Source organism: Lonchura striata, chromosome 5, assembly GCF_050655825.1.
Source record: "Lonchura striata isolate lonStrDom1 chromosome 5, ASM5065582v1, whole genome shotgun sequence".
Lineage (NCBI taxonomy): Eukaryota > Metazoa > Chordata > Aves > Passeriformes > Estrildidae > Lonchura > Lonchura striata.
The window spans coordinates 21,301,918-21,315,496 of record NC_140707.1 but is presented as its reverse complement, the minus strand read 5'-3'; positions in this window follow the sequence as shown (position 1 = coordinate 21,315,496).

The window sequence follows — 13,579 nt, the reverse complement described above, 5'->3', positions numbered from 1 at the left end:
CTTACTCCTGTTGCTAGATGTCTTCAATTGACTTCCAGCATCTACCACCTCAGACTCCCATAGCTAAACAGAACGATATTTGAGCAGAAAAGTGAAGAATCTGAGAATTTCAAAGTTCTGAAATCCCCCTGGAACTCAAGCAATAAACCCACAGTGTCACAGTGTTCCAGAGGGAAACACTTGGGCAAAATTCATTATGAAATTTGATGACAAATATCATTTAACAGCTGCTTTCTGGGGAAAGTGGAGGTGAGGCCACCTTCCCTCTTCCAGGTGTCTGGAATAGGAGAACATCTGGACAACGGACAGGTTGAGGATGGGGAACTGCTCCAGAGCTGTGCAGGAGTGTGAAGCACAACGGAGCCATCTGCAGAGCTGCCTCTCTTTTGAGATACTAATTTATTCTCAAGTGGGGCCTTTCCTCGTCCCTTTCTCAGAGGGATGAGGGGGGAAAAATGGGAAGCTAATTGCTGATTCCAGAACAATATGTCTGTGTGTCTGCTGGCCTCCAGCCTCTGTCAGGCGGCGACACAGCCAAGAGGCAGCATTTGGGCTTTTTCTCCCCTTATTAACTGGGAAGAATAAACCACCAAAACCCCAACACAAAATCTTCCTACCCCATATTCTGGCCTGTTTTTTGGACAAGGGATAACATCCAGGGCTATAGACTGCCTGAACAGCAGCACAACAAGAATCTTTGTCCCCAGCTCACAATATGGGCTGTGGCAGCACCTTGCTGAGGTAGTACCTGTTGGTAAAAGGGGTTCTAAAGCCCCATGGCTGTGGAGGAGCTGGGCCAGGAACCAGCAGGGATTAAGAGATTGTCCCTCACTTCATGACTTACCTCCAGATACTGGGGTGGCACAGGTACACAGAGCTGAGCCAGCGCTACAGGGAAAGAAGGAAAAAGAGGATTTTATTGTTAACACAGGGAAAACAGGGAAAAGGATATTTGCATTTTCTGACTTTGAATTTCAGTAAAATCTTTAGTTGTCCCACAGGAGAATGGAAGAGAGTCCCAGCACCTCACTGTGGGTCAGGCTGGGAGAAGGGTGTTTGCACTGCACACTCAGAGCTCTCTGACTTTCAGGAACAACTATGGTAAATTTTAAAAAGTCATAGGAAATCCAAGAAGAAAAATCTCCCAGCAGGGCTGCAAGGACAGAGAAAGAGTACCTGGAGCTCTGGTGTCTGTGATGGCAGGAGGCTGGCAGCCTCCTCTTTTTAATCCAAGTGGAATCCCTGGGAACACCTGAGCTTCCTGCACAGCCACAAACTGATGGAGAGCTTGCATTCCACTGGCAGCTTGCAAATAGGCATGGAAGCTTAAGCAACAACCTTAATCCGAGTAAACTCACACACTAAGAGCAGCAGTGTGGAGGATCCTGCACCAACTGGTTCCTTGGCCAGGCCTCAGGGAAGGACTTGGCTGCAGGGAAGAGCCGGCACATCTGTGAGGGGGAGGGTGGCCAGCCCCACCTTCCCAAACAGCCTCATGGCTGCAGATGGGGATAAAGCCATCCTTGGGTCTTTATGTGGCCCCTGTTTGGCTGCAGTGACAGGGATGGGTTAAAAAGTCTTTAATTCAGCCTATCTCAGCTGCATCCCATAGGGATCCTTCTCTTTCCAGGCATGTCCCCCACCAAGAAACATCCCCAAACCCAGCTGTGTGATCCCATCCCTCCTGATGTTTCCACAGAAAAGGTGCTGGTGCTGCACTGGCTTGCTGGCAAAGAGATGGGTTTTGGTGGTCCCCTCCTTTCCTTCCCCCTTCCAGGGTTAACCCAGTAACTGCAAAAGGCCAAATGAATCCCTGGTGGAGCTCCATGGACTGACTTGGAATTCTATTACACCAAAAAAGCAAATTGGCTGTGAGTGTTCAGGTCTGCAGCAAACCAGCTGTGGTTACAGAGGCAGCTTCCTCTGAGATTTCTGTTTAAACATCAGCATTTGCTCATTTTCAGCTGGGTGAAATATTCCCCTTTTTCCACCGGAAGAAACCTTCAGGCTGAAGGAGAGGGCTCTGCCAGCACAGAGCTGTCACAAAGGATCTCATTACCTACCTAGAAAAATCCAAATTACTGTATTGGTGTCTCAGGGAATCATCTGCAGCTTTTTGGTACCGTTGCTGCTACAAAGGTTTAATTTCTCATTTGTTTTAATTTATTTTCGTTTTAGAAAAGTTTATGCTGTTTATATCTAATATTGTCTATGAAGCAGCAGTTCCAAGGAAGTTCAGCAAATGAAAGGGGATTGCTGTGTTCTACTTCTTATTTCACCTCTGATCTTAACACTTTAAAGTGCTTCAGTAAGGAATATAATATAAATAATTTATTGATGGAGGGCAAAAACAGAGGGACAACCAGAATAGCTCAATGGGGACCAGTACTGTCAGGAAATAAGACTGGATTGAATTAAAGCAGAAAATCACAGGACTGAGTTAAGAACATCCCTGAGTGTTATGGTGGATAGAGGTGAATGTATGTACTTCAGTATATTGCAAAATCAGGATTAAAAACAAGGACTCCGCCTTATAAGCTGGGCCGTGGCAGGGAGTGACAAACACACATGCACAGGAAGGATAAATGTCCTGCCTTGCGTTCCCAAGGTAGCCATTCTTTTATGAAGTGTGATTCACAAAACCAGGGAGGCTAAGAGGATCGCAATGCAAAACACATGTCCCAGAAATTCAGGATGGGAAAGCAAGTAGCAATTATGGGACCATCTGTGCTGTGGGATGGGATGAGGCACAACCAGCACCAGTCCTTCACCCCTCTGCGGGTTGTTGGGCTGGGGCAAACACTTCAGCTGTGGTCTGCTTGGAAAAATCAGTGGGAACAAACCCATGGCTGCTTGTACAACTCCTTGCACAGAATAAATACAGGAAAATCCTAATAAGAAATTCCAAAGGCACCACTCAGCCAATCTGAATTTCCAGAGAAACAGCTGGATCAGCAGGAAATCTTCATCTCTATTTCATATCCCTCAGGTGGGTGGGAGCTCGTGCCAGCACACAGACATGCAGACAGGGACATTCCTCAGTGGGGGAGATGTGTCTGCTCCTTCACACTGCTGCCAGCACAGGGACACAGGGACATTACTAACTTCCTATGTGAAAAGGAAACATCACTCCTGGATGCTTTACTGTTTCCTTGACCCCAAGCTCTCAAAGATGTCCAGCACCCTGAGGCCCACCCAGAGTTCCATTCAGAGGCGTTTTTCAGCCCTTAGCATTGTTTTTCATTCCTTACTTTCAGCAGCTGGAGGCAAGATCAGCACAAGGAGGATCTGGTATCTCCATGGGCTTCTTGTGGGACATCAGGAAAAGCTCCAAAATCTTCATTAAGACAATAACAACATCTCAGTGTTGGGGGAAAATACACACACACACACACACACACACACACACCTGTTAATCCTCTGCCTCATCCCAGGGGTCAGGGTTGAATTTGGGCTCAACACTCACAGTCTGAAGCTGCTGCCTCTCCGTCCCTTGTTAGCCATACTTCAGGCACCCGGTGGGAAGGTTTGGAGTTCCCCTGTACAAATCTCCTTCTTAGGGACATGGTTTAGTGGTGGCCTTGCAAGTGCCGGGGGAATGGTTGGACTCTATGGTCTTAAAGGTCTTTTCCAACCTAAATGATTCCATGATTCTATGATAATCCTATTAGCATTAACATGGGTTGTGTGGCTAAATCCCCACATTCTGCACAGAAATTGAATCCCTGAGGAGTTGGCTTAAAATAACAAATACTCAGAAAGGGAGAGATGGGAGCAAAGGAGGGTTTTCCCGGTGATGGCATCTCCTATGGGAAGTAAATCAGGCAGCACTCAGGGATTTGGAGCTGCTGTGGAGAGTCATCTGGATTGGGGAGGGATCTAGAGGATGTGCAATTGGCTGGGGAAAATGCTGTGCCCTAGGTGGGCAGCATCTCCTTAATTTTCTTTCCTACATCTTTCCTCACTGTTGTTCGACAGCAGTGAGAGAGAAAAAGGAAAGGAAAATGGAAGAGTCAGTACACCATTTCCTCCAGACTTTGAAATACAGGATGGGTTTTGAGGGACGGGGCTGCACAGGGCTGTCAGTCGTTGAGCAAGTGCTGGCGCTGTGGGGAGAGCAGAGAAAAACCCTGGTGCAGAGACACCATAGCAGGGGAGGAACAGCCATGCTCAAAAAGCTGGAAAACAGGCAGAGCTACCACAGCCATTGATGTTGAGGTCCTGTCCACGTGTCCAACGGCAGGATCTTCCCATGGGATGGAGTGAGGCATGACAAGGGCGCTGGACAATGGGGAAGCTGCTGCAGAGGAGGATGTGGGCCCCATGGCTGAGGGTGGCCACAGCCCTGGGCTCAGCCACAGGCTTATCCCAATGTCCTTACTGCTGCAGCCCTTGCAAAAATAGTCATTAACCCAAATATCCTCCTTAGATCCTAACGTGAGGACTTGTAGTCCACCAAAGTATTCCTGCAGTGTGAAGATTTCTGCTCTTTTGCATACAAAGGAGCCTGGAGAAAAGGGAACTGTCATTCAGGAGACCCTGAATGATCGTGATCACTCCTGGCCTCACATTTAATGACCAGTTTACTCCTCAGAAGTGTCCATGAAGTGAATGGTGGCACAGCCTTACTCGTGTCCCAGCTCAGAAACCCCCAGCAGGTTCACACTCAGCCTGGAAACCGACCAAACTTAAACAAAGTGGGTTGTCATTACTATTTGGACAGAGCCTTGGATCAAAACCCATTTATTCTGCTATTACTATTCATTATTCCCTCCAGTGGTACCCTGGATGTTTGAGCTGGGATCTGCTTAATCCTGTAAAGCCCAGCTTCTCCTCGTGCCAGAACAGGGAACAAAGTCATAATTCTCCATTCGCAGCCTCCCAGGCTGTTGCCATGGGAATGATGCTACGTTCCCAATTCCTGGGGCTGCTCTCCTGCAGTTCAGGTAGAAGAAGCCACTTTCCCGAGGGAAGAGTGCCCTGGATTGAGTGCTGTGCTTTGACAATTAGCCAGGGAAGTTATGGATCACTCCATCTAAGTGACAGCTCCACATTCACAGGGACCTGGTTTCTGAATTGGAAATGAACCCCTGGGCAAGCCTGGCTCACTGGGGGTACATGGAAGTGCTGGATCTGTATGTTGGGGTCCTCAGGTACTAACAGTCCCACTGTGTTTGTCCTATTTAGAGCCTTCCCCAGTATTGCTCATCCACATCCAGGACCTGTCTCGCTGTGCCCAGCTCCTTACCCACAGCGACACCCCAAACAGGCTCCCGCCCAGGAACCCATGCCCGGGGCTCCTCGCAGTCTCGAGTCTGTGCCTGGGCTTAGGCAGGATCTAGTGGAGGCTTTTGAAGTACAAAAATGCCCAGGGGGTGCTGAAGATGCATCTGGGTGTGAGGGGCTGGTGTGGTAATGACTCCCAAACTTCACTTGAGAGCAGCAACCCTGATAAATCCTCCTAATTCCATCACTGTTGTCAGAGATTGCCCCAGCCCTGGCTTATCCCCAAAACCAGGGGGAATTGGGGCACTTGTCTGCTCAGAACCCTGGTACAGGTTCCAGCCAGGCCCCACTCCATAAAAGCAGCTTTCTGAGTTTATGGAAGGAAAAGTTGCTAAAAAGTGTTACTTAGTATAAAGTTCAGTTCGTGAGAATCCAGAGCTGCAGGAAGTTTCAAAGCTAAAATGGGGAACAAAGCAGGTCCTGATGGGAGCCTTGTCCAAACCTGTGAAGATAAAACTGGTTAAAAGTCACCCTCTTTCCCCCTACTTGTTTTTCTTCCATAAACCAAATAAAACTGAAGCCCCAAACCCTTGGAGATGGCTCCTCCCTTCCTCCTATCCTTGAAACTTCAAAGCATAACCTGAAAATTCCATCAGTGCTTGTTTACTCTTATGCCTTGCCCTAAATTTGGGTCTGAGTGGATCATCTCTGTACCAAATGTCCTTGTGCTGTTCTCTGTCACACTGGAAGCTGTGCAGCCCTGGACTGCCCAGACTGGTGCCTCCTCACCCAGCACTGAGAGTTGGTGGTGTCCAGGCAAGTCCTTCCGGCTGCACAGGGACTGGATTTGGAGAGCTGACTGCTTCCTCCCTTTAAAAAAACAACATCCTTGATCCAGGGAGATTGAACACAGGGGTTCAAACAGGAGGCTGGTGCAGAGGGAAGCCCCTCAGAGCCCTGCCAAGGCTGGAGCTTGGCTGTGCCTTTGGGAGAGAATTTTCCAGCAAGCTGTGAAGCAGTGGGTCTGTGTCCAGCCCAAACAGCCTTGTTTCCTTCCCAAAATGTCACATGAGGTTTAAAGCCTTCCTAAAGTCAGGATATGTCTCATTTCAGCTTCTTCATCCACACATCCAGTTTCCTCAGCAAAGAGAGGAACTCAAGGGTTTGATGTGATCTCTGTGTGACAAATGCATGCTGGCTCTTTTATCACCTGGTTATCTGCCAGGTGCTTCAATAGATCTAAAACCTCCTGTACTCCAGAAGCTTCCCAGGCATCAAAGTACAGCTGAGCACTAAATAATCCCCTTGGTCTTCCTCTTAACACTTGGGAAGAGGAGTAGGAGTTGATCTCCGCTGTGGGACAGGATGTCTGATAGCTCAGTAATTGCTGGATCCTGAAGCTCCTCAGCATCATCAGCGCCAGATCCAGAGGCACACAGGTCTCTCAATTCCCTCTAACCTCCCCAGCCAGCCCCCTGCCCTCCCTCCTGGTCCCTTATCCCTCTGACCCAGCTCTGTGCAATGATGAAAACTGGGTTAATAGATGAAAGAGGAATTGCTAAAGCAAATATTTTCTTTCCAAAGCTCTCTTCATTAGCTATAAACACAGGGAACCGCTGCGGATAACCAGCGTGTTTTAGAGGGTTGTGGCTCTGTGGTGAATGCAGAGACTGGGGACACATGGATTTCTGATTTTTTCTTAAAACCAGCATTGCTCCAGCACCTCATCCCTACTTTGTGGCCTGTCTCTAGGGCTGGAGGGGGAACTGTGGCACAGTTCCAGCATGGTTCTTTCTTCCCACAAGCACCGCTGGAGTGGAGGATGTCATTAAATCCCAATAATCCCAATTTGGTGAGCAAAGACACCTTCCAGGGAACACACCAGCCTTCAAAAACAACCCCCTGGCCAGAAAAATTTTCTGGCAGCAGCAGTGGAACAACAAAACCCGTGGAGGGAAGATGCTTCCCTCACTTTAACATCCACCTCAGAGCAGTGCTGATGTAAAAATACCCCCAATCTTTGGGAAAAGGAAATCAAAATGTGATTTGAACACCAGAGGGGCATTAAATCCCCAGGAGTTCTCCTGGTGTCTCTTGTTCTGAGCTGGAGCTGGCTCATGAACCTGGCTTTGCCGTGATTATAATCCTTAATTTCTGATTTTGCCACCTGCACTATGTTTCATGAAATTTTAAAGCTAATGCTCTGCCAAACTCAAATGGCAGTGGAGCAGATGTTTAAGTGCAGCCGAGGATGAATAAATTATGGGGGTTGTGGCTGCATGGTGAAGGAGGGAGAGGGTGGATGGCTCCAAATAGGGAGATAATTGATTTAAATGACATTGTCTGTTGGAGTCACCTGGGATCAGCTCCTTGGGCACAGGCAGAAGAGATGCAGCAATTAAAGACACTGGTCTGAGCAGCAGTGACTTGCCCCTGTGCAGTCTGTGCTCAGCCTTTCCTTTTTGGCTGTTCTCTGGCTTTTCTACATCTTTATCCCATGTTAGTATCAGGCAGGGAGAGGAAGATGAGGCTGATTTTGGTCTTGGTCCACCTGCAGTTCAAATGAGCCTGTTTGGGTTATCCTGGGGCTGTGGGGGGGAAGGGATTATGTTCAGCCTTTGAAATGCATTTTAATTCCACAGAGAAAGGTGTAATAATAATTGATGGTCAGACCCCAAATCCAGACCCAGACCAAACTGCATTTTTTAATCACAAGATGGATCAAAAGTAATGGTGACTCAGGAGCCCACAGGATTTTTGCTTTTCTCTGCCACAGACAACTCTGGCAACCTTGGGCAAGTTACTTAACCCCTTAGCACAGCCCAGTCCTTCTGGTGGGGAAGGTGCTCACCTGGCAGGGGTAAATAAATTCCCCTGGCAAACCCATAGCTGCCATGGAAGTAAGGATTCCCTAGAATCCCAAGATCTGGCTAATCCATAAGCCCTCTCTTCCCAAGGGATGCTGCAGCTGGTTCTGCTCTGTGTCCTTCCAAGTACCTGAGTTTTGGGGGCTCAGTGTCACCCATGCCTTCACAAACCACTGTCCATGGGCATAACCTGCCTGAACTTGCAGCATTTTTTGCATTTCACCAAAACCAGATTTTTTCCAACTCAGACCAGCCCTGCTGGAATGTGTTGGCTTTTCAATTATCTGCCTGTCTGTGGCTTCTGGCGGCTTCCTGGCATGAGCTCCATGCTGGAGCACAGCCTCTCTCCAGGTGAACCCTGGCTTGGGAGCAAAGGCAAATCCAGCAAAACGCAGCAAGCAAAGGATTCCTGCCTCTGAGGATGTTCACCTCGAGCCAGACCTGGGACTGGAGAAGCAGAGGAAGGGAGATCCAGTATGCTGCCAGCAGCAGTTTTGGGGCACTCATGGGTGCTGAGGTTCTGACCTGTGTGGAAAGGATACCAGCAAAAAGGGCTCAATCCTGCCTATGACTCCTGGGAGATGCTGTCATGGAGAAAAGACAGATGGAGGTTTTCCAAGAAAAAAAGCAGCTTGTGGAAGCTGCAGGAAGACTTCCAGTTTTCCAAGACATGCTGAGTAGGTACACAGGAGGGCAGGTGCTCCTGCATGCTGTGACACAGAAACCAGTGCCAAGTTCCCGGCAGACAGTGGCTACTACCATGGACACAGTGATCCCTGCAAAGGGATTGATGTCCCATCTCAGCAGGGATGTGAGAGCCAGGGCTGCCCCCTGAGCAGGAGATGGTCCCCATAAAGATCCAGGAAAGACTTTACCAGCCTCCAGTTCCACACACCATCATGGTCCCACGAGGGAGCTCTGCAGAGCCTGTTGGAAATGTTGGCTCTTGGGAACACCAGCCCCGGGTGAGCGTGTTCGATGCTGACGCGACGCCAGCTCCTTTGGGAAGTGGGGCCTAGGGGAGCTGCATGGAGGCTCCCCATGCTGAAAGCTTCAGCTATGCCCAAGCAAAAAAAAAATCATCCTGGGGGATTTCCTGAGTGTGTCTGCTCTGCAGGGATAGGGCCAGGCCATCCCCTCTCTGCAGCTCCCTCTCCTCATGCCAGCAGGAGTACCCAGGTGCTAAATCAAAGTAGAGACTCTGCTGGGCTGCAAAAATAACCATTTGCTTTTCTCCTCTGCACTGCACTGACCAGGCAGCTACCACTCTTTCTGTTCCTTCAGAACAACACTGGGCTTGCTGCCCCTTCGGAGATAGAGGTACAAGGCATAGAGAGGACACAGGCTGTTTCCTAATGCCCCTGGCAAAGGTTGGCTCACAGGAGGAACATTGATCCAATATAGCCCCCTTCACCCTGCAGACACCCAGGGCACGTGGATTATTTTCATCTCACCAACAGCTGCAGGAAAATACGCTCACTCCTGCCCTCTCTTCTGGGATGCAGCTGCAGCAGAGGGCTGGAAAATCCTCCTCTGGCCAGTCCCAGCTCTGCCACCAAACAGCCCTATACAGGAGGGGGCTGTGCTTGTGCTGAGCCCCTCAGCCCACTGAGACAACCTTCAGAGACTACCTGTTCTCTCTCTGCCCTGCCTATTTGGACAGTGCAGGGGACAGCAGCTGATGTTACATGGAACATCATACATGATGTTCCACATATGAGCTGAGCAGGGTGATTCAGTGCTCACTGTAGAGCCCAGAGAGATCAAGGTGCTTCAGCACCTCTGGGTGACAATACTGAGTGTTTTAAGTGCCAGTCTGATCCTCATGCTGCAGGGCATATCTATCTGACTGTCACTGTCCCTACCAGAGCGAGGCCTGTGAGCAGAAACAGCAGGATCAGAGAATCCCAGAATTTTTTAGATTGGAAAAGATATCCAAGATCATCTAGTTCAACCAGTGACCAGTCCCCACCTTGTCAACCAGACCGAGAGCACTGAGTGCCAGGTCCAATTGTTCCTTGAACACCTACAGGGATGGTGACTCCACCACTTCCATGGGCAATTACAGTGCTGGACAACCCTTTCCATGAAGAAATTCTTCTTGAAAAGTACCTTTCCTCCTGCTTGGGGAACAGCAGTGGCCAAGGGCAGGGTGCTCTTCAGCAGTGCTACTTCAGTTTCAGGTTTGGTGGGGACATCATCTCCTGCCCATTGTGGCAGCTGAGCGCTGAAGCCATCAGGGTGGTTCGGGGAGAACTTGAGCTCTCAACCTCCTCATCCTCTTCAGAGGTTCAGGATCATCCCCTTTCTCCTGGATTCCTTTGGAATGACAGATCCTCAGGCAGACCCACACCTCCGGGTCTGCCCGGAGCTCCACGTGCCAAGGGGGAGCCGGCTGCCGTGTCCCCACTGCCGGCTCCCTCCTCCCGCTGGCACTGGGCTGCCTGCCATTTCCCTTTAGCGAGCACGCTGCTCCAGCCTTTTTTCCCCCCATTCAGGCTGACAACTGGGCCTCAGCATCAGCTGCTTGTTGCTCAGCATCAGCCTTTCAGCAAACAGCAGGTGCAAGCGGGGCGACCCTGGGCTGCACTACAGTAATCCCGCAGCCCCCCCGGCCTCCCTCGCACAATATTGTGCCCTCGGCTCAAGAATGTTTTTGTCTCCCCCTCACAGTTGTGAATTCTTGTATAGATTGAAAAGAAATCTCTTTCTAATCTTCCTGCGGTGCCGTGGCTGGGAAGAGCGGGTGCCTCGCTGCGAAGGGAGCGTGGCCGGCACAGCTGTGCGGGAGGAGCGGGCAGCTGCCGGGCAGGACGCAGGGACAGAGCGGCCAGGACGCAGGGATCGCGTCCTCTCCGCCTGCATCCGTGACAGCAGATACATGCGGCTCCGTGGGTTCTCACTCCAGCCTGGGAAAGAAATCGACTCATTACCCACATGAGCAACACGGAGGCGACGCAGCAGCAGGTCCTTGCTCCGGCAGCAGCGTTGAACCGCAGCGAGTGCTGCCCGGAGCCCCGAGGAGGCTGAGGCGAGCGGGAATCTAAACACACAGGGATTTTGAAAAGCACATCGTGCTGGGCTGCAGGAGGGAGGCTCGTGAACAGGAACGGAGCATCACTGTAGGGTTTGGCTTCAGCACATCTCTGCACAGTGAAATCAGGACGCGATGACACTTTTGTTATGTGTCACCCTGTACTGAAATTGCTCAAAGCCCAGCACGGGAGGGAAACATTATCCTTCCCACAGGTTACCAAAGCCTCCCTTCCGCTCATGGACCAGCTCCACAGACAAGAAACCACATCCTCTGTCACACATATGCACAAGCACACACTCCCCACTGCCCCGAAAGCAGGAGGGACAGACAGCGGGACAGAGCAGGGAACAGAGGGGCTATCCAGGGAGCTGCTGAGAGGGAGACAGTGGTCCCACAGCAATGCAGTATGCTGGGAATCCCATCTGGAAACCTCAGCGTGACTCAGGACATCTTTTTTGCAAGGTAAACCACTGCACCCCGCTCCCTGTGGAGGATCGGGGAGAGCCGCTGCCTCGCCTGAGGTGCTGTGCAAACACGAGTTCCTCTCCCACATCCTGTACCTCTTGGTGTGGTTTGACCTTGCTTGACAAGGCAAGATTTGCTTTAACCACAGCCCAGCCCCATGATGGGGCCATGGCTCCCAGGGCAAATGGGCTGTAAGCCCAGCTGGCCCCACAGACCCTCTGCAGCAGTTTTACCTCACAAACAGATTTTAACACCACGTCCCTTGTGTGTTCATAAAGCAAACAGGTCCCTCACACTGTGGGCAGCCCCCCCAAACACAGCTTCTGTTTAAACTTAAGCTCTGTCCAAAACTGGAAGGAGATGTGGTCCCTTCTGCCCTGAGAAGCATGAGGCAGAACACTGGAGATGTCCAAGCCCATCTTCCACTTTTCCCTTGAGTTTCTGGATCAAACACTGGCAGTACCCCAGCTCAGTGTGAGTCCAGCTTTTCTACTACAAGCTGATCACTGAGTCCAACCTGTGCCCAACCCCCACCTTATCACCAAGCCCAGAGCACTGAGTGTCATGTCCAGTCATTCCTTGAACACCTTCAGGGATAGGGACTCCAACACCTACCTGGACAGCCCCTTTCACTGCTTGACCACTCCTTCTGTAAAAAGAAATACTTTTTATATCCCACCTGAACTTCCCAGTGCAGCTTGAGGCTATGCCCTCTCTTGCTATCACCAACTGAACCACATTCCAAATCCCACACTGCTGAAATAAACTCTCTGTTACCTTGTACTGGGTTTGCATGGCCAGGTTTTGGTAGCCAGAGGGCTACAGGCGTGACTTCTATGAGAAGCTGCCAGGAAGTTCCCCCGCATCCAGCAGAGCCCATTCCAGGCAGCTCCAAGATGGACGTGCTGCTGGCCAAGGCTGAGCAAATCCAGAATGGTGGTGACACCTCTGGGATAATATTTAAGAAGAAGAAAAAATCTTATTAGGCAGATAGAACTAGGTCCAAAGAACAGTAGGGTAAGAATATGTGAGAGGAACAGCCCTGCAGACAACAAGGAGTGGAGCAGGAGGGGCAGGATCTGCTCCAGGTGCAAGCTGAGATTCCCCTGCAGCCTGTGGTACAGAGCTGATGCAGCAGGTTGTCCCCCTGCAGCCCATGGAGGGCCATGGGTGTGTAGAGATGCACCTGCAGCCTGCAGAGGACCCCACACTGGAGCAGGGGGATGCCTGAAAGGAGGCTGTGAACCTGTAGGAAGCCCATGCCTGTCCAGGGACCTGCAGACCCATGGAGGAGATTGGAGCAGGTTTCCTGGCAGGACTTGTGAACCCTTGGGGGATCCACCTTGGAGGAGGCTGAGTCTGAAGGATTGACCTTGTGGAAGAATGACCCACAATGCAGTAGTTAATGGAGAACTGCTGCCCATGGCATGGACTCACATTGGAGAAGTTCATGGAGAGCTGTCTCCCATGGGAAGGATCTCATGCTGGAGCACGGGAAGGATTCCTCTCCTTGAGCAGTAGCAGAAACTTGTGATGAACTGGCTGTAACCACCATTTCCGTCTGTCTCCCTGCGCTGCTGCGGGGGGAGGAGTTAGAGCAGGGAAGGAGGGAAGGGTGGGGGGAAGATGTTTTTGAGGTTTTTTTTACCTCATTATCATGTTCTGATTTTGTAAGTAATAAATTCAATTAACATCTCTAACTTGAGTCAGTTTTGTCTGACAGTTTTGGGTGAGGGATCTCTTCCAAGCCTTATCTCAACCCATGAACCTTTGTTATATTTCTCTGTCCAGCTGTGGAGGGCAGTGATAAGCTTTGGTGGGTGCCTGGCACCCAGCCAGGATCAACCCACCGCGTATCTTCATGAATAATTCCCCCCACTGCTCTCCATGCCTTCTCTGCTCAGTGGTCAGGCAGCTGCAAATAGGGCAAGGATGTTGAAAAACAGCAAAGACGCAGCACATCCAGCCCTGTCACCAGCCAAAG